The sequence below is a fragment of the Cervus canadensis genome, chromosome 25, assembly GCF_019320065.1.
Source record: "Cervus canadensis isolate Bull #8, Minnesota chromosome 25, ASM1932006v1, whole genome shotgun sequence".
Classification (NCBI taxonomy): domain Eukaryota; kingdom Metazoa; phylum Chordata; class Mammalia; order Artiodactyla; family Cervidae; genus Cervus; species Cervus canadensis.
The window spans coordinates 11,557,251-11,572,304 of record NC_057410.1 but is presented as its reverse complement, the minus strand read 5'-3'; the positions used below and the strand labels follow the sequence as shown (position 1 = coordinate 11,572,304).

Below are 15,054 nucleotides of genomic sequence, written 5' to 3'. Positions count from 1 at the left end.
GTGCATTCAGCTTAGGGCCACTAAAACCAATTAAGTCAAGTGATCTAGAACCTATGCTGTGGCTTTCATGATCTAGTTCCTCTTCTCAGATCTTAGCTCATTTTCACGACTCATTTAGTCTAGGCACCTGGGCCTCCTTGCTCTTTTTCTATTAATAACACTGTACATCTAGGATAAACCCCTTCTTGACCCTGAGCTATTACCTTTTTTATATATGGTCTCAGTCAACTTGCTAAAGTTTTGTTAAGAATTTTTACATCTATTCTCACAAGAGCTTTAGTTTTCATTACTATCTTTGCATGGTTTTGGTATGAGATAATGCCGGTCTCAGAGAATGAGTTGCAAAGTACTGTTGTTTAGTCACTAAGTCGTGTCCTACTCTCTGTGACCTCATGAACTGTAGCATGCCAGGCTTCCCCATCCCTCAAAATCTCCCAGAGCTTGCTCAAACTCATGTTCATTGAGTCAATGATGCCATCCAACCATCTCATCCTCTGTTGCCCCCTTTTCCTCCTGCCCTCAATCTTTCCCAGCATCAGGGTCTTTTCCAGTGAGCTGGCTCTTCGCATCAGATGGCCAAAGTATTGGAGCTTCAGCTTCAGCATCAGTTCTTCCAATGAATATTCAATTCAAGTTTGATTTCCTTTAGGATTAACTGGTTTGATCTTCTTGCTGTGCAAGGAACTCTCAAGAGTCTTCTCCAGCACCACAGTTAGAAAGCATCAATTCTTCAGTCCTCAGCCCTCTTTATGGTCCACCTCTCATATCCATACATGACTATTGGAAAAACCGTAGCTTTGACTATATGGACCTTTGTTGGCAAAGTGATGTCTCTGCTTTTTACTATGCTGTCTAGGTTAGTCATAACTTTTCTTACAAGGAGCAAGCATCTTTTAATTTCCCTCCTGTTAAATTTTGTAGAAGAGTTTGTTTAGAATAGGTATGATACTTTGCTTAAATGTTTGGTGGAATTCACTAATGAAATCCTCTGGTCCTAGATGTTTCTTTGTGGAAAGGGTTTTCATTCAACTTTAATAGATGACATTTAAAAATAGATTTGATTTCGGTGCTCTTGCAGGAGGAGATGAGCACATGTCTTTCTACTCCGCCATCTTGAACCATAGATACAGGGCTACTCATTATCTGTTCTTTTTTGAATAAGCTATGGTAGCTCACACTATTCCAGAAATTTGTATGTTTCAGCAGGTTTAGTTGCATTCCTTGGCATAAAGTTGTTCATAATATTTCTTTATTTTTCTTTTAATACCAGTAGAATTTGTCATGTAACCTCTCCTTCCTGATATTGGTAGTTTGTGTCTTCTTTTTCTGATCTTGCTTGTGAGAGGTTTATCAGTTTTATTGACTTCCTGAAGAGTAAGTTTTCTTTTTAATTGTTTCTCTCTCTCTCTCTTTTGTTGTATTTTCTATTTCATTATTTTCTACTATGATTTTTATCAGTATATTTTATTCTCCTTACTCTGGGGAGTTTTATATGCTTTTATTTTTTTGGCTTCTTAGGCAGAAGCTGAAGTCATTAATTTCAAACTTTTGTTCTTTTTTAATATAGGTGTTTTAGTTCCATAAATTTCACAAAGTTTGGATATTTTGTGTCTTCAATTTCATTCAGTTTAAAGTACTTTCTAATTTTCCCTTTAACTTCTTCTTTGATCCATGGGGTGGTTAGAAGTGTTATTTAGTTTCCAAATATTGGGGGATTATCCAGAGATGCTTTGTTATTTATTAAATTTATCATCAGTTCAGTTCAGTAGCTCAGTTGTGTCCCACTCTTTGTGACCCCATGGACTGCAGCACGCCAGGCCTCCCTGTCCATCACCAACTCCCGGAGTTTACTGAAACTCATATCCATTGAGTCAGTGATACCATCCAATCATCTCATCCTCTGTGGTTCCCTTCTCCTCCCACCTTCAATTCAGTTGTGGTCTGGGAGCATCCGTATGATTTGATCCTTTTATATTTACCGACACTTAGACACCACAGAGCCTTGAGCTCTGTAGACCGTGCTCTTGTTTCAGGGCCTTTGCCTTTGTTGTGTCCTCTGAAGGGAATGTTCTTTCCCCAGAAACTCCTACCTGGCTTGTTCCCTCAACACCTTCAAGTCTCTGTTCAAATGTCATCATCCTTGTAAGGACTTCCCTGACCACCAGATGTGAAATGTAATATGCATTGCACCAGATACTCTTCACCCTTCTTTCTTGATTTAGTTCTCTGTTGCACTTGGGGGGTGGGTGTGTGTGTGTGTGTGTGTGTGTCTGTGTTCAAATATATTCCCTTTACTAGAGCGTAAATTTCATGAAGGCTGAAATCTTCATCTGATCTACTCACTAATGTATTCCCACCATCTGGGATGGTGCCAGGCACATAGCAGGTGTTTTATAAATATTAATGAATTTGATTTTTTTGAAAAAGCAATAAACCTGTGGGATTGGTAGCAATAATTTTATTATCACCATTTTATCAACATAGTAGCAAACTAGTTAAATGTAAAATGCAGACACTTTATGCTCTCTGCTTTATATAATAATTCCTGCCACTTCATGTCAGTTGCTTTGTAGCCATTTTGTGCCAGGTACTATGCTAGAGGTCAAACATTCCAAGATGAGTGAGCATGACTCTGGTCTTGAAAAGGTTATTAGGGGCTGGAGCTCAGGCTGCATGGTGAGAGTAGCTAGAGGTGAAACTGAAGAGTAGGAAGACTTTATTATATACCACGTAAAATGCTAAGATTTTAACTGGGTGAGAAGTCAGATGCTGGAGCACTTAAGAAAGCAAGTAGCATGATCAAATTTTCTGTTTTGTGCTAAAGGACTGTTCTCAGTACAGTGGAGGGCAAGAAGCTTCTTGAAGCTTGCAGTCTACTAGAAAAGACTAACAGTAAACAACTAGCAAATACAAATCCACTGTAGGTTCAGGTAGTCATAAATGCTTTGAGGGAAAATAGAGGACGGTAAGGGAGTGGAGAGTCATGGTGGGGGGGAGGTGTACTGTAAATAAGGAAGATTCTATTAGAGAAGATACAGTTGTAGAGATATAAATAAAATTAAAAGGGGAAAACAATCCTACAGAATTCCAGGCAGAAGGACAAGGACCACTACATTGCAATGGTTGTGACATAGAAATGAGCTTTTCCTGCTTTAAGAAAATCAAGGTCAAAGTGACTGAAGTTGAGGGAATGGTAGGGAAGTGTGATGTGCAGTAAGGACAGCGAGGTAAGGGATAGATCATGGTGAGTCAGAGACTATACTGGGTTTTATTCTAGAGTAATGAGAAGCCATGGGAGTGTTCAAATCAGAGAAGCAGTAATATCTGATTGACTTTTAAAGATACCTCTGATGGATATATGGAAAATAGACTATGGCAGGGCAAGAAAGGAAGCAGGAAAGGCAAGAAAGGAAGCAGGAAGACCAGTTAGGAGACTGCCTCAATAGAGCAGGTATAAGATAACGGTTAAGATCATGGCATCTGGTCCCATCACTTCATGGGAAGTAGATGGGGAAACAGTGGGAACAGTGTCAGACTTAATTTTTTTGGGCTCCATAATCACTGCAGATGGTGATTGCAGCCATGAAATTAAAAGGAAGGAAGGAAAGTTATGACCAACCTAGATAGCATATTAAAAAGCAGAGACATTACATTGCCAACAAAAGTCCGTCTAGTCAAGGCTATGGTTTTTCCAGTGGTCAGGTATGGATGTGAGAGTTGGACTGTGAAGAAAGCTGAGCACCGAAAAATTGATGCTTTTGAACTGTGGTGTTGGAGAAGACTCTTGAGAGTCCCTTGTACTGCAAGGAGATCCAAGAAGTCCATCCTAAAGGAGATCAGTCCTGGGTGTTCATTGGAAGGACTGATGGTGAAGCTTAAACTCCAATACTTTGGCCACCTCATGCGAAGACTTGGCTCACTGGAAAAGACCCTGATGCTGGGAGGGATTGGAGGCAAGAGGAGAAGGGGACAACAGAGGATGAGATGGCTGGATGGCATCACTGACTTGATGGACATGAGTTTGAGTGAACTCTGGGAGTTGGTAATGGACAGGGAGGCCTGGTGTGCTGCGATTCACGGGGTCTCAAAGAGTCAGACACAACTGAGCAATTGAACTGAACTGAAGATAATGGTTGAACCTGGAGTCTGTAAACGGAGGTGGTGGGATATGGAAATGGTGTTAATAACTTGCTAATGTGCTGGATATGTCCTACATGATTCCTAAAATTTTGGCAACTGGTCAATGGTAGTGCCATTTCCTGAAATGGGGGCCAGATTGTGGGAAAATGTTGTTAATGGACTGGGTTCTATCTTTCTCCCAGTTTCTGTTTGGAAACCCTAATTCCCAATGTGACTGTAGTTAGAGATAGGGCCTATAAAGAGGAAATTAAGGTTAAAGAAGTTCATAAGACAGGCTCTAATCTAATATGGCTTGTGTTCTTATAAGAAGAGAAAGACATCAGGGATGCATGTGTGCAGAGAAAAGGCATGTGAAGTAGACGAGAAGGAGGCTGTCTGCAAGCCATGGAGAGGGACCGCAGGAGAAACCAACCCTGCTGGCACCTTGATCTTAGATTTCCAGCTTCCAGAACTGTGAGAAAATAAATTTCTATTGTTTAAGCCTCCCAGCCTATGGCATTTTATTATGGCATAGCAATACCCAAGCAAACCTAGCAAACTAACCCAGAAGTGAAGAGGATAATGAAAAACTCAAGTTCTCTATTAGACATGTTGAGTTTGAAATGCTTATTAGACTTTCAGGCAGAGAGGCTGGGTAGGTGGGTGGACAAGTAAATCTGAATCTCAAGGAAGGAGATATAGTGGAAAGTCATTAAAGTAAATTGGTATGTTGTGTCCAACTCTTGCAAGCCTGTGGACTGTAGCCTTCCAGGATCCTCTGTCCATGGGATTCTCCAGGCAAGAAGACTGGAGTGGGTTGCCATTTACTTCTCCAGGGGATCTTCCTGACCCAGGGATCAAACCCGGGTCTCCTGCATTGCAGAAAAATTCTTTATTGACTGAGCTACAAGGGAAGCCCAACTGCCATCAGTGTCCCAGTCCTGACTTCTTAGTCACTGTTCCCCAGGGGAAGAGGGTTGACACAACTAATTGGTCATTTTGGAAGACAGAATGCACTATTCATAGTTAATTAATTTCTTGTATCTTTTGGGGATGTCTACCTTCAGAGAATATACATTTTCTAGTCTTTCATACTGTGGGTTTTTCTAAAGTCCATTTGCTTTGGGAGAAACCTGTGGTTGTCTAAATGTAACTATCTCTGAATGGGATAGTCACTAAAATATTAGCAAGCCCAGTTATCTGTGACTCAACCATATTCTCCAGTATAAATATATTAAAAATCAGTACCAAAGTGACATTTTAATCTCCTCTTCTTGACTTTATATCTATTCTGTAGTTGATTCTGAACTTGAGAGTGTATTAGATAAGGTCATGTATCCAGTAGATACTAAAAGAGAAAATCTCTAGGGCCAAACAGAAGGTTGGGGCTTTCCAACATGAAGATAGACAATGAAAGAGGAGTCATCAAAGAAGGTTGAGAAATTAAGACTAGAGAAAAATCAGGAGAGTGTGAGGGCTGGAAACCAAGTGAAGACAGCATTTTAAGAAGCACACCACAGTCATCTATATCAGAAGATGCTGGTAGGTTGATTTAAATGAGGATATAAGAGACTGGTGGTATTTATTATCACTCCTCTTTCTGGTTAGTTTTGTGAAAGGGAGAGAGAGAAGCCATAATGTCAACTGGCTTCAGTAGAGGCAGAACATCAGCACAGCCTTCCGCATTGAGTGACGTAATTAAGTCCACTACTCAGTCACTCCCCCTGGAAGGCTGACCAGTTGTTGGGTTTTGCCTGGAAGGCAGCAGTTTTCTGGGATGTAAGACTCTTAGTGCTAAAATAGGGGAAATTTGGTGGGGCAAACTGGAAGGAATTGGTTGCCCTATCCAGAAGCAACACTTGCCTCTTACACATACACGCACACAAACACACACCCACAAGCTCCAATAATCATACATAGTCATACTCATACCACTATGGCCAACTATCTTGTACCTGTCATGGTATATTCTGCTGGCAAAGTATATCCTTAATGATGTAGATACGGACTGAGGGAAAACAAAAAGATAGTGAAGAGGAAAAGTGGCTCACCCATCCAGTCACAGGTAAGGACACTAGCAGCAAGCTTATTTGCAGTTATTTAAGATGAAAATAATGATATCCTGATGTAAGGCAGTGATAGTGAGATGAATGAGAGTGCATGGATTCCAGGGGGTGAGGTTCCTCACCTCCTGGTGATGTGTGGGAAGTTTATTCTTTGGGCATATAAGTAAAAGGTATTTATCAAAGAAGGGAATGTGAGGTTTGTAAGAGAAAAGGATGAGTTTGGTTTTGAAATGTAAAGCCTGGAGTGCCTTGGGGGGTTGAGGGGTCACCTGGAGAGTTTTGTACAGCCCAGTGTAAATTTTAAGGGTTTGAATTTGAGCCTTTCTGCCTGGATTCAAATCCTAGCTCCATCAACCATTACTAGCTTTGTGATTTTGAGTAGACTTAATCTACTGTACTTCAGCTTTCTCTTATGTAAAGTGAACAGAACAATGGTGTCTGCTTGATAAATTGATGGTGAGAAACTGACAGTTTCTGCTACATAGTAAGTGATGGCTACTTTTCATTGACTGAAGAAGCTGGAAATATGGGAATGGGATTAATTAAGAGGACTGAGCTAGAAATATAGCAATATGAAATGGAAAGTCCAGAAGAACATCTGATAGAGCAAGCAAGAGATTGAAGAATGTGTGCATGCATGATGTTGTAGTTCTGGCAGCAGTGAAAGGGAAGTTAGACACTATACCTCGGTTTAATGGTTTAATGGCGACTGTTGAAGAAGATAGTATGTTGTATCATGGTGATACTTTAAGAGACATTAAGATTCTTTTCTCAATTTTCACTTGGAGATTTTAGAAGTTATCTATTTCTTCGTAACAAACCTTGCCAAAATCTACTTAATATTATCTGCTCATAAATGACTACATCTTAGCAGTTTGGGCAGGGAAGGTCTGCGATCTGAGGAGCCAGGGCTCAGCTGGGTGATTCTTTTGTTGCCCTGCCTCGGGTCACTTCTGATATGGCTGCAGTCATCTGTCAGCACAGCAGAGACAAGAGGACCTCACTCACATTTCTCGAGGTTGGTTCTGTGTGTTGACTGCAGTGGTCCCTCTCCTCAGGGAGGCTGGCCAGGCTCTCTTGCGTGGTGGTCTCAGGGCAGCACAGTAGTTTGAGGGCTCACTTGTCATGTTCTTATCAGAGGCTTACCTAGTAGGGCCTCAGGTGTCCTATTACAATCTCCCTGCTGCCAGTTATGCCCAGAATAGGCCTTGTGCGTGATACATGATGGGTATGATAAGGGTAGGAGTGAATTAAGGTGCAGGTTGGTTGAGTCTGTACTCTGATAAGGTATTACCTGTGGTCAAACCCTTCCTTCATGAGAATGTGGTGAGCTGGCCAGGTACTCAAGTGGGCATAGGGATAGAACTAGAGAAGAGATTATACTGAAACCTGAGAGTTAGAAAGTTAAGGCGCCAAGCTGTACACTAGAAAAATTGAATTTGAAACACAATGAATAGACCATTCTAGAACGCAAAGCCTCAAAGACCAGGAGAGCTTGGAGATAGTACCTGTAGCTTTCCCAGCTCAGCCCTGCTTTCCAGTGGGGTGTGCTGTTCTGGCTTAAAGGGAGGCAGGTACTCACTCTGGTGGTAGACGAGGGACTTGGTGCCCAAGAACAGTGCCAGACCTGATGAAGCCCTTTTCTCTGCTCTGAACTCCTGTGGGGCCACTGAAGTCATTTCTCCTCACTCTTCTCACAGGCCAGTCACAGCCATTAACTAAATAGAAAGTGAGAGAAGTGAATATGTTTTCTGTTTGGTATGCTTCTTCTGCTTAGTACCACTGTATTTGCTTTATTCACATTATTTTCAGATCACAGTAAGTGACAGCAGACTACAATAGAGGCAACACGGTGGAGGCTGAGGTCCAAGACACCATGTTTCCCTTGGTGTCCAAGTTAAAGATGACTCTGTGTGTGATGGGCCACAAAATCTTTTGGAGGCTACGAAAAAATTGTTTCTCAAATTCTTAAAAAACCAAACCTTACTTGATCCCAGCTCACGTCTCCAGTTCCTACCTAGCACCTCTGATTTTCAAATTTCTTTTTGAATTCAAATTCAAAGAAAATAATACATTAAATGGTACTTTGAAGCACAATTCTGGTATCAGACTTCCTGAGATCATATGCCTACAAGCTGTGTAACTGTGGTAAAAATGATTACCTCTCCTATACTTCAGTTCCCGCAAGTGTAAACTGAGAGCAATACTGGCATCAACCTCATGTAGCTGTTGTAGTGATTAATACATGTATAGCTTTTAAAACAGTGCCGAAAACATGACTAGCATTCAGACTGGCTTAGCTGTTATTGTTACTGTTGCTTTATTGTTTTTTCTTTTTGTATGCCCCAGTGAAAGTATTATAAAAATATACCCAAATATTCCCATTTTAAATGCTTACTGTTAAATTGGAGAAACAAACTATGTATACATAAAATATTTAGAGAATAGTTAAAAGGCCCTGTTTGAGAAGAACAAATGTTTAGACTAATTACCCATACAGGTAGTGAGAATGATCAGTATGGGGAAGAATATTCAGTGAGGGGACATGTTACTTAGAAAGAGGGTCATGGGAGGGACCTTGAAGAAACAGTATTTGGCTTTGGATTCTGTGGAGAATTAATGACCAGTGTGGGCGACCTAAGTTAGCCAAGTTCCTGTCTGTCCCCCCAAGGTCAGATGTGGATGAGGGGAAGTGGTGTGCTGTTTTCTATTATTCAGGCTTGATTCTTTTGAAACATTCTCTCCACTTTTTTGGGTGTGCGGGTCAAAAGTTCAGTGACTTGTTGCTTTGACATAATACCAGTTTCCTCATATTGGGTTGCAGTTTTCGTTGTTATTTCAATAGTTGAATTTTCCACAACACTATCAATTTCTTTTCAAGGAAATACAAGAGCCAATTCAAAGAAAACAGTGTTGGCCCTTCTTGGTGAAAAGCAAGGCATTTCTTAAGCTCTGAACGCTGTTTATTTCTTTGCTTACTTCGCCCACTTCGTCCAGATTCCATTCTCTGGTGGAAATATGTGCATGTTACACAATTATTTTCTTTGTGTGTCTAAAATTTTATGTGGCAGTTTTGCTAAGAACTACAGTTTTTTACTTTAATCTCATTAGAGGCAGCAATGATTTATTTTCACTCTTAGTGCAAATAATATTTGGTCCTTCTCTCTCAAGATTTTAATACAGTGGTGTATTTTGGTGTATATTTTAATATATTGGTGTGAAAAAAAAATTCCCTTATACTTTCTACCTCAAAATTGGTCTCCCTGATGGCTATACTTTCCCCTTTAATCCACACACAACACTGCACAAATTGTCTTGCTAAAGCACAAGTCCGATGTCCTTTCCAAAACTCTTGGTGGCTCCCTGTCACACATAGAATGAAATCCACACTCCACTGTGTGACGTCTATCATTCTGTCCAGCTTCCCAGGCCTGCATCATCCTCACTGTTGTTCACTGTTCACTCTGCTCTAGCCCTGAGAAAAGGGAGTTTTCATTCACACCTCAGTGCCTTTGATCATGCAGGTTCCTCTCATTACACTGGCCTTCCCTCTTCTCTTCTAGAAATGTTCTGGTCATACATCAGGAACTTTTCTGGAACTGGCTGCTCCAGATCTAAATAATTGTTTTCCCTCAGGCTCACCCACCTTTTGACTCATACCTCCAGCTGGTTGTTGCTCTTTGGTGGGCTTCTGTTGACAGCAAAAGCCATTGTTTATTTAGAAGTATTGAGATAATTGACTTTATAGACTAACACTGCCTTCTGGACCAATTAAAGTTTCAGAAAAGTACATTCTGGAGCATCCAGTTTGTCCAACCCACCCACCCATACATTTGCTGTTCTTGGATACTCTAGATAACTGACTTTATTAGCATTTTCCTAGAATTCACAGAACACATTATGAGCATACAGGTTGAAAATTAAAGGCACTTGACCTAGTCTAGGTGCTCCTTTGGTATCCAGGGTTCTCCCTACACCATATCCTTCAACATGTCACTGTGGTTGGCCTCATTATACCCACTTGAATTATATCCACTTGACAATGAAACATAGATTCTCAAAGTCAGATGATGTACTGAGGCACGTGGAGGCAGGGAAATGCAGTGGATGTAAGCGTCATGTTTGAAGCCAGACTACATGGGTTCAGAACCTACACTGCCTGGGTTTTAATCCTGGCTCTGCCGTTGACTAGCATGTACCATTTACTCAATCATTCCAACAGTGAAGTGATGTTTCTTTCACTGTAAAATATGATAGAAGTGTCTTCTTGGTGGATTTTCTTTTTCTCAGGACCAAGATGAGTTAACATATGTAAGGCACTTAGAACAGTCTGGCATGTAATAAACATATGTAAGTGCTCAGTTCAGTTCAGTTCAGTCGCTCAGTCGTGTCTGACTCTTTGCGACCCCATGAACTGCAGTATGCCAGGCCTCCCTGTCCATCACCAACTCCTGGAGCCTACCCAAACTCATATCCATTGAGTTGGTGATGGTTGGTAAGTCCAACCATCTCATCCTCTGTCATCCCCTTCTCCTCCTACGCTCAATCTTTCCAAGCATCAGGGTCTTTTCAAATGAGTCAGCTCTTCACATCAGGTGGCCAAAGTACTGGAGTTTCAGCTTCAACATCAGTCCTTCCAATGAACACCCAGGACTGATCTCCTTTAGGATGGACTGGTTGGTGTTAGCTGTTGTTATTATCATTATTATTTAGTATTAACTTTAATGAGCATAGGAACTAAAAAGTGAATGAGTCAGGACTGGATACAGATTTTTTTGGCTCCAAAAACTGTCAGTTTATACATTTCAAACTGCCTCCTGCTATGCCCATTTGCCTTGAGATTAAAGAATAGAATGACAAATTCTTTTCATCTTTTCTCTCAGGGATCCAAACCTTTTATCAGGTTATTTCAGTCTCAGATGCCTGACCACTATCTCCTGCATACTTTCTGGAGGTTGAGGTCTGCAGAAGCATTAACATGAGTGGGGTCAGATTCTGAAGTTACTTTGGTTTAGTGTACGACCAATCCATCATGCATGCTTTTTGGAGGTTGAAAGCTCCGGAAGCTTTAGCATGAAGGAGATCAAGTTTTGTTTCCATACAAGGTCATGATGAAAACCGTGGGTCTCTTACCAAAATTGTCCTGGGCCAGTTTGCTCTGCTTGTAATGTCACTGGTATTTGCCTACTGGTGTTTGGACTGCCTATACCAAGCCACAGGGGTACAGAGGACTCAGACCAATCTGACATGCTTCTAGCACATGCAGCAGCTCTCTCTACCTCCCTTCCCCCATTAAGGAGTGAAGGAAGGTTTTGTAAAGTTGTAAGAGTATGTCTCTTCCTCCCCAGCTGCCTTCCCCCTTCTGTTCCTCAGAAAGGCATGGGCCCCACATTGCCCAGGAAGAACAAAGCAGAGGTGAGAGGCAGATAAGAAAGGTGTTATGCTTGGCATGACTGGTTTAGGCTTAAGTTTGTGCCTAAATAGCCATTTAGGGTGAACTTTTTATATCCCTTGAGTGTTAACTTGCTGTGTTTGCATCCATATGACAATATAATTAAACCAGAGTTTATAAGATCTGTTCCCTGAGGGTAGTATGTTTTTTAACTTAACTAAATTCAATTAAATCCAACAAATTCATTCTGGATTTCAGTCTATGACATCAGAGTAAGTTCTGTGGACATACGTTTGTGTAAGATAAGGCCGATTACTTCCAGAAATTTAAAGTCTTGTTCAGGAGACAAAGAAAGAAAGAAATAATTGTAAAGACTCCGATGCTGGGAAAGATTGAAGGCAGAAGGAGAAGGGGATGACAGAGGATGAAATGGTTGGATGGCATCACCAACTCAATGGAGAGGAGTTTGGGTAAACTCCGGGAGTTGGTGATGGATGGGGAGGCCTGGCATGCTGCAGTCCATGGGATCGCAAAGAGTCAGACACGACTGAGCGACTGAATGGAACGGAATGTGTTAAATTCTATGATCGTGCACCAGGTGAAATGACTCTGATTGATTGGCTGGGGTGGTGGTAGTAAGGGGAGTAGTCAAGGAAGACTCTCTCTGAAGAGAATATAGGATATCACAACATGGAAGAAGCAAGAGGAGAAGCGAGAGCTTGGAGATGTGAAAGCACCTGGCTGATTCAACTGACTGATATTAAGAAGGGTAGCTTGAAAATGTTCCACATATTTTATAAGGTTAATGGTTTACAACAGTTCCATAACAGATGTTCTGTTGTTATTTCCATTTTACAAATGAGGAAGCCAGCTTCCCCAGTGACAAATTTTGAAGAAGGCAAGCTACCTCCAAAGAAAGATACAATCATTAGTCATTAAACTTAACTACTATCCTCTATACCACACCTCTTGTTTGATTTTTCTCAACTGGGCCTAGCCATTGGAATCATCTTGGAGATTTCTAGAAATATACTGATCCTGTTCCTTTCCCCAGACAGTGATTTTGTGTCTCTTCTTGGTAAATGGCTCGACTATTCATCCTGATGCTCAAAGTTGAGCTTGGGAGTAATGATAAAGAATCTGCCTGCAATGAGGGAGACCCAGGTTCAATCCCTGGGTCAGGAAAATCCCCTGGAGAAGGAAATGGCAACCCACTCCAGTATTCTTGCCCAGAGAATCCCCATGGACAGAGGAGCCTGATGGGCTACAGTCCATGGGGTCGCAAAGAGTTGGACACGTCTGAGCGACTACACTTTCTTTCTCTCTTCTTTATTTTCCACATCCAGTTCATCTCCAGATTCTTTCAATTTTCCACCAAAAACTTATCTCAGATTCTTCTACTACTTGTGTGTATACTTCCATTTTCAGCATCCATAACCAAAACCCCCTAACCAACTGACTTCAGTCTCTCCCAGCCCACTTCTAATCCATTCTCCAGATCACAGCCACAGTGATTGTATCACCTTTGGCTCAGAGTCCTCCAGTGGTCCCAAGTTGCCCTTGGAATTCAGTCTAGACCTTCAGCATGATTTACAAGGCCCTGTATCACTAAGCCCATGCCTATTCTCCGGGTTCATTTCACACCACCCTTCCTCTTGTCCAACTACATGGATGCTGTTTTATTTCCTTCACTGTGAGAAGCTCTCTTGTACCTTATAGTCTTCCCACTTGCTGCTGTTCTTTCTGTGGGAAGGAACCTGCCTTCTCTGGTCCTAGACATTCCCTGACACCCCTTGATGAAATATCCCTTCTGTCACTCTCTTTTAGGGCACACTGTTCTTTTCTTTGATTGTATAATTTCTTAATATGATTATATGCAGTTACTTGTTGAAGTCAAAGTCCCCGCACAAGCCTGGGCGCTCCATGAGTGTAGGGATTGCACCTGACATATTCACCATTGTGTACCTTACATGTGGCCCACTGCATGGTCCGGAGCAGTTGTGCAATACACTTTGAATGACTAATTGATAGGCAAACTGGATATAGAGATGAAGAAGATTTTAAAAAAAAAAAAAAAGGTCATTGGATTTGGCAAGGAGGCTGCTTAGGATATGCACTTGCCTGCTTTCCGTTGAATGGTGGGGAGGAAACCAAACCTAATAAATCCTGAAGTTGAATGAGAAAGCAAGTAGGAAATAAAATTAATGTCATGTGGAGGTAATAATAATTACTATGTTCCAGACCAGACCATGAACTTGGCACTGTGCATCCATTATTTAATCATTATTGTAACCTTACAGGGTTCTGTTATCTTCATGCTTTGGATAAGGTAGAGAATCTCAGAGAGGAAGTAATGTGACCTGGGTCACATATTAGAATATAGCAAAACTTCAGAGTTCATTCTCCTAACCAGTGAGCCAATGGCTCAGAGGAATCATGGCAATGAGTGGTTTATTGAAAACCAATACTGTCAAGAGATTGAAATTCTCCTGCCATCAAAAGATTGAAATTAAAAACAGGTCTGTGTGAAATTAAATAGAAATCTTCAGTTTTAACAGGCATTTTGAATGATTCTAAGGCTGGTTGACCTAGGTACCCTGGTCTGTGGAGCATTATTCCATGCTATGCTTCACAAGAGAATAGATTTTAGGTCATTTGCAGCTTCTGATCTAAGCCTTGGAGCCTCTAAGACTCTATTTCATGTGTATATTGATAAAAATGTTTTCTCACAGGCTTATGGTGATTAAATGAGATCATTTATAGTGTGCTAACTAATAGTCTGTACACAATAAATGTTGCCTCTCCTTTCTCTCCTAAACTTTTCTTTCAGGAATTTTCACTGGGTTAGGAGTGGAGAAAAAACTAATAATTTGAAGTTGTGGTAAGTTAGAGGGGAAGTTTAATTTTTTCCCCCTATTATCTCCATTCTGAAAATAGAGGAAGAGAGACACAGAGGAGTTAAGTAACTGGATCTTAGGCCACAACTAGAAGTGGCACCCCTCTTAACATCCATGCTATGTTGATGAAGCAGATTTGTAAAGAAGTCTCTAGTTAATGCTTGTTGAATTAGATTTGAAACTTAGCTGTTTTTCCATTGCTTTTTTCTTAAAATAGAATATACTCTCACTTTCCACTTTGTTGACTTTTTTTCCTTTGACTTTTTAAGAATATATGCCTTTGTGTTTTTATTGTAAACATCACATTTTTCTAGGAGACCACATAGTATTGAAATCAAATTAATATAGTTAATATGCCGGGTAATGAGTGGACTATAAGTCCAGTTAAGCAAAGTTGAGGTGTTCAGATACTTAGAAAAAGTATCTGAAAAATTGCTTTAAAAAAAAAATTGCTAACAGAAGCTTTAAGAAATGTAGAGGTGTCAAAGTAGCATGGATAAAGGAAAAGTGACGTCATCCCATCTCAAGGTACAGGGTGGGATGACTTGCTTCTGGTACCTTATCTTGTGCTCAGTGAAAA

At 40.9% G+C, this 15,054-nt stretch overlaps 1 long non-coding RNA gene across 1 annotated transcript in view; it reads right to left on the bottom strand.

Moving 5' to 3' along the window:
* The window catches only part of LOC122427600, a 66,980-nt gene that overhangs the window by 21,854 nt on the left and 30,072 nt on the right, over positions 1-15,054 (bottom strand). The window contains exon 2 of the long non-coding RNA XR_006265493.1: positions 7,768-7,903. This is a non-coding gene — a long non-coding RNA (uncharacterized LOC122427600). The remainder of the gene's footprint in view (positions 1-7,767; positions 7,904-15,054) is intronic.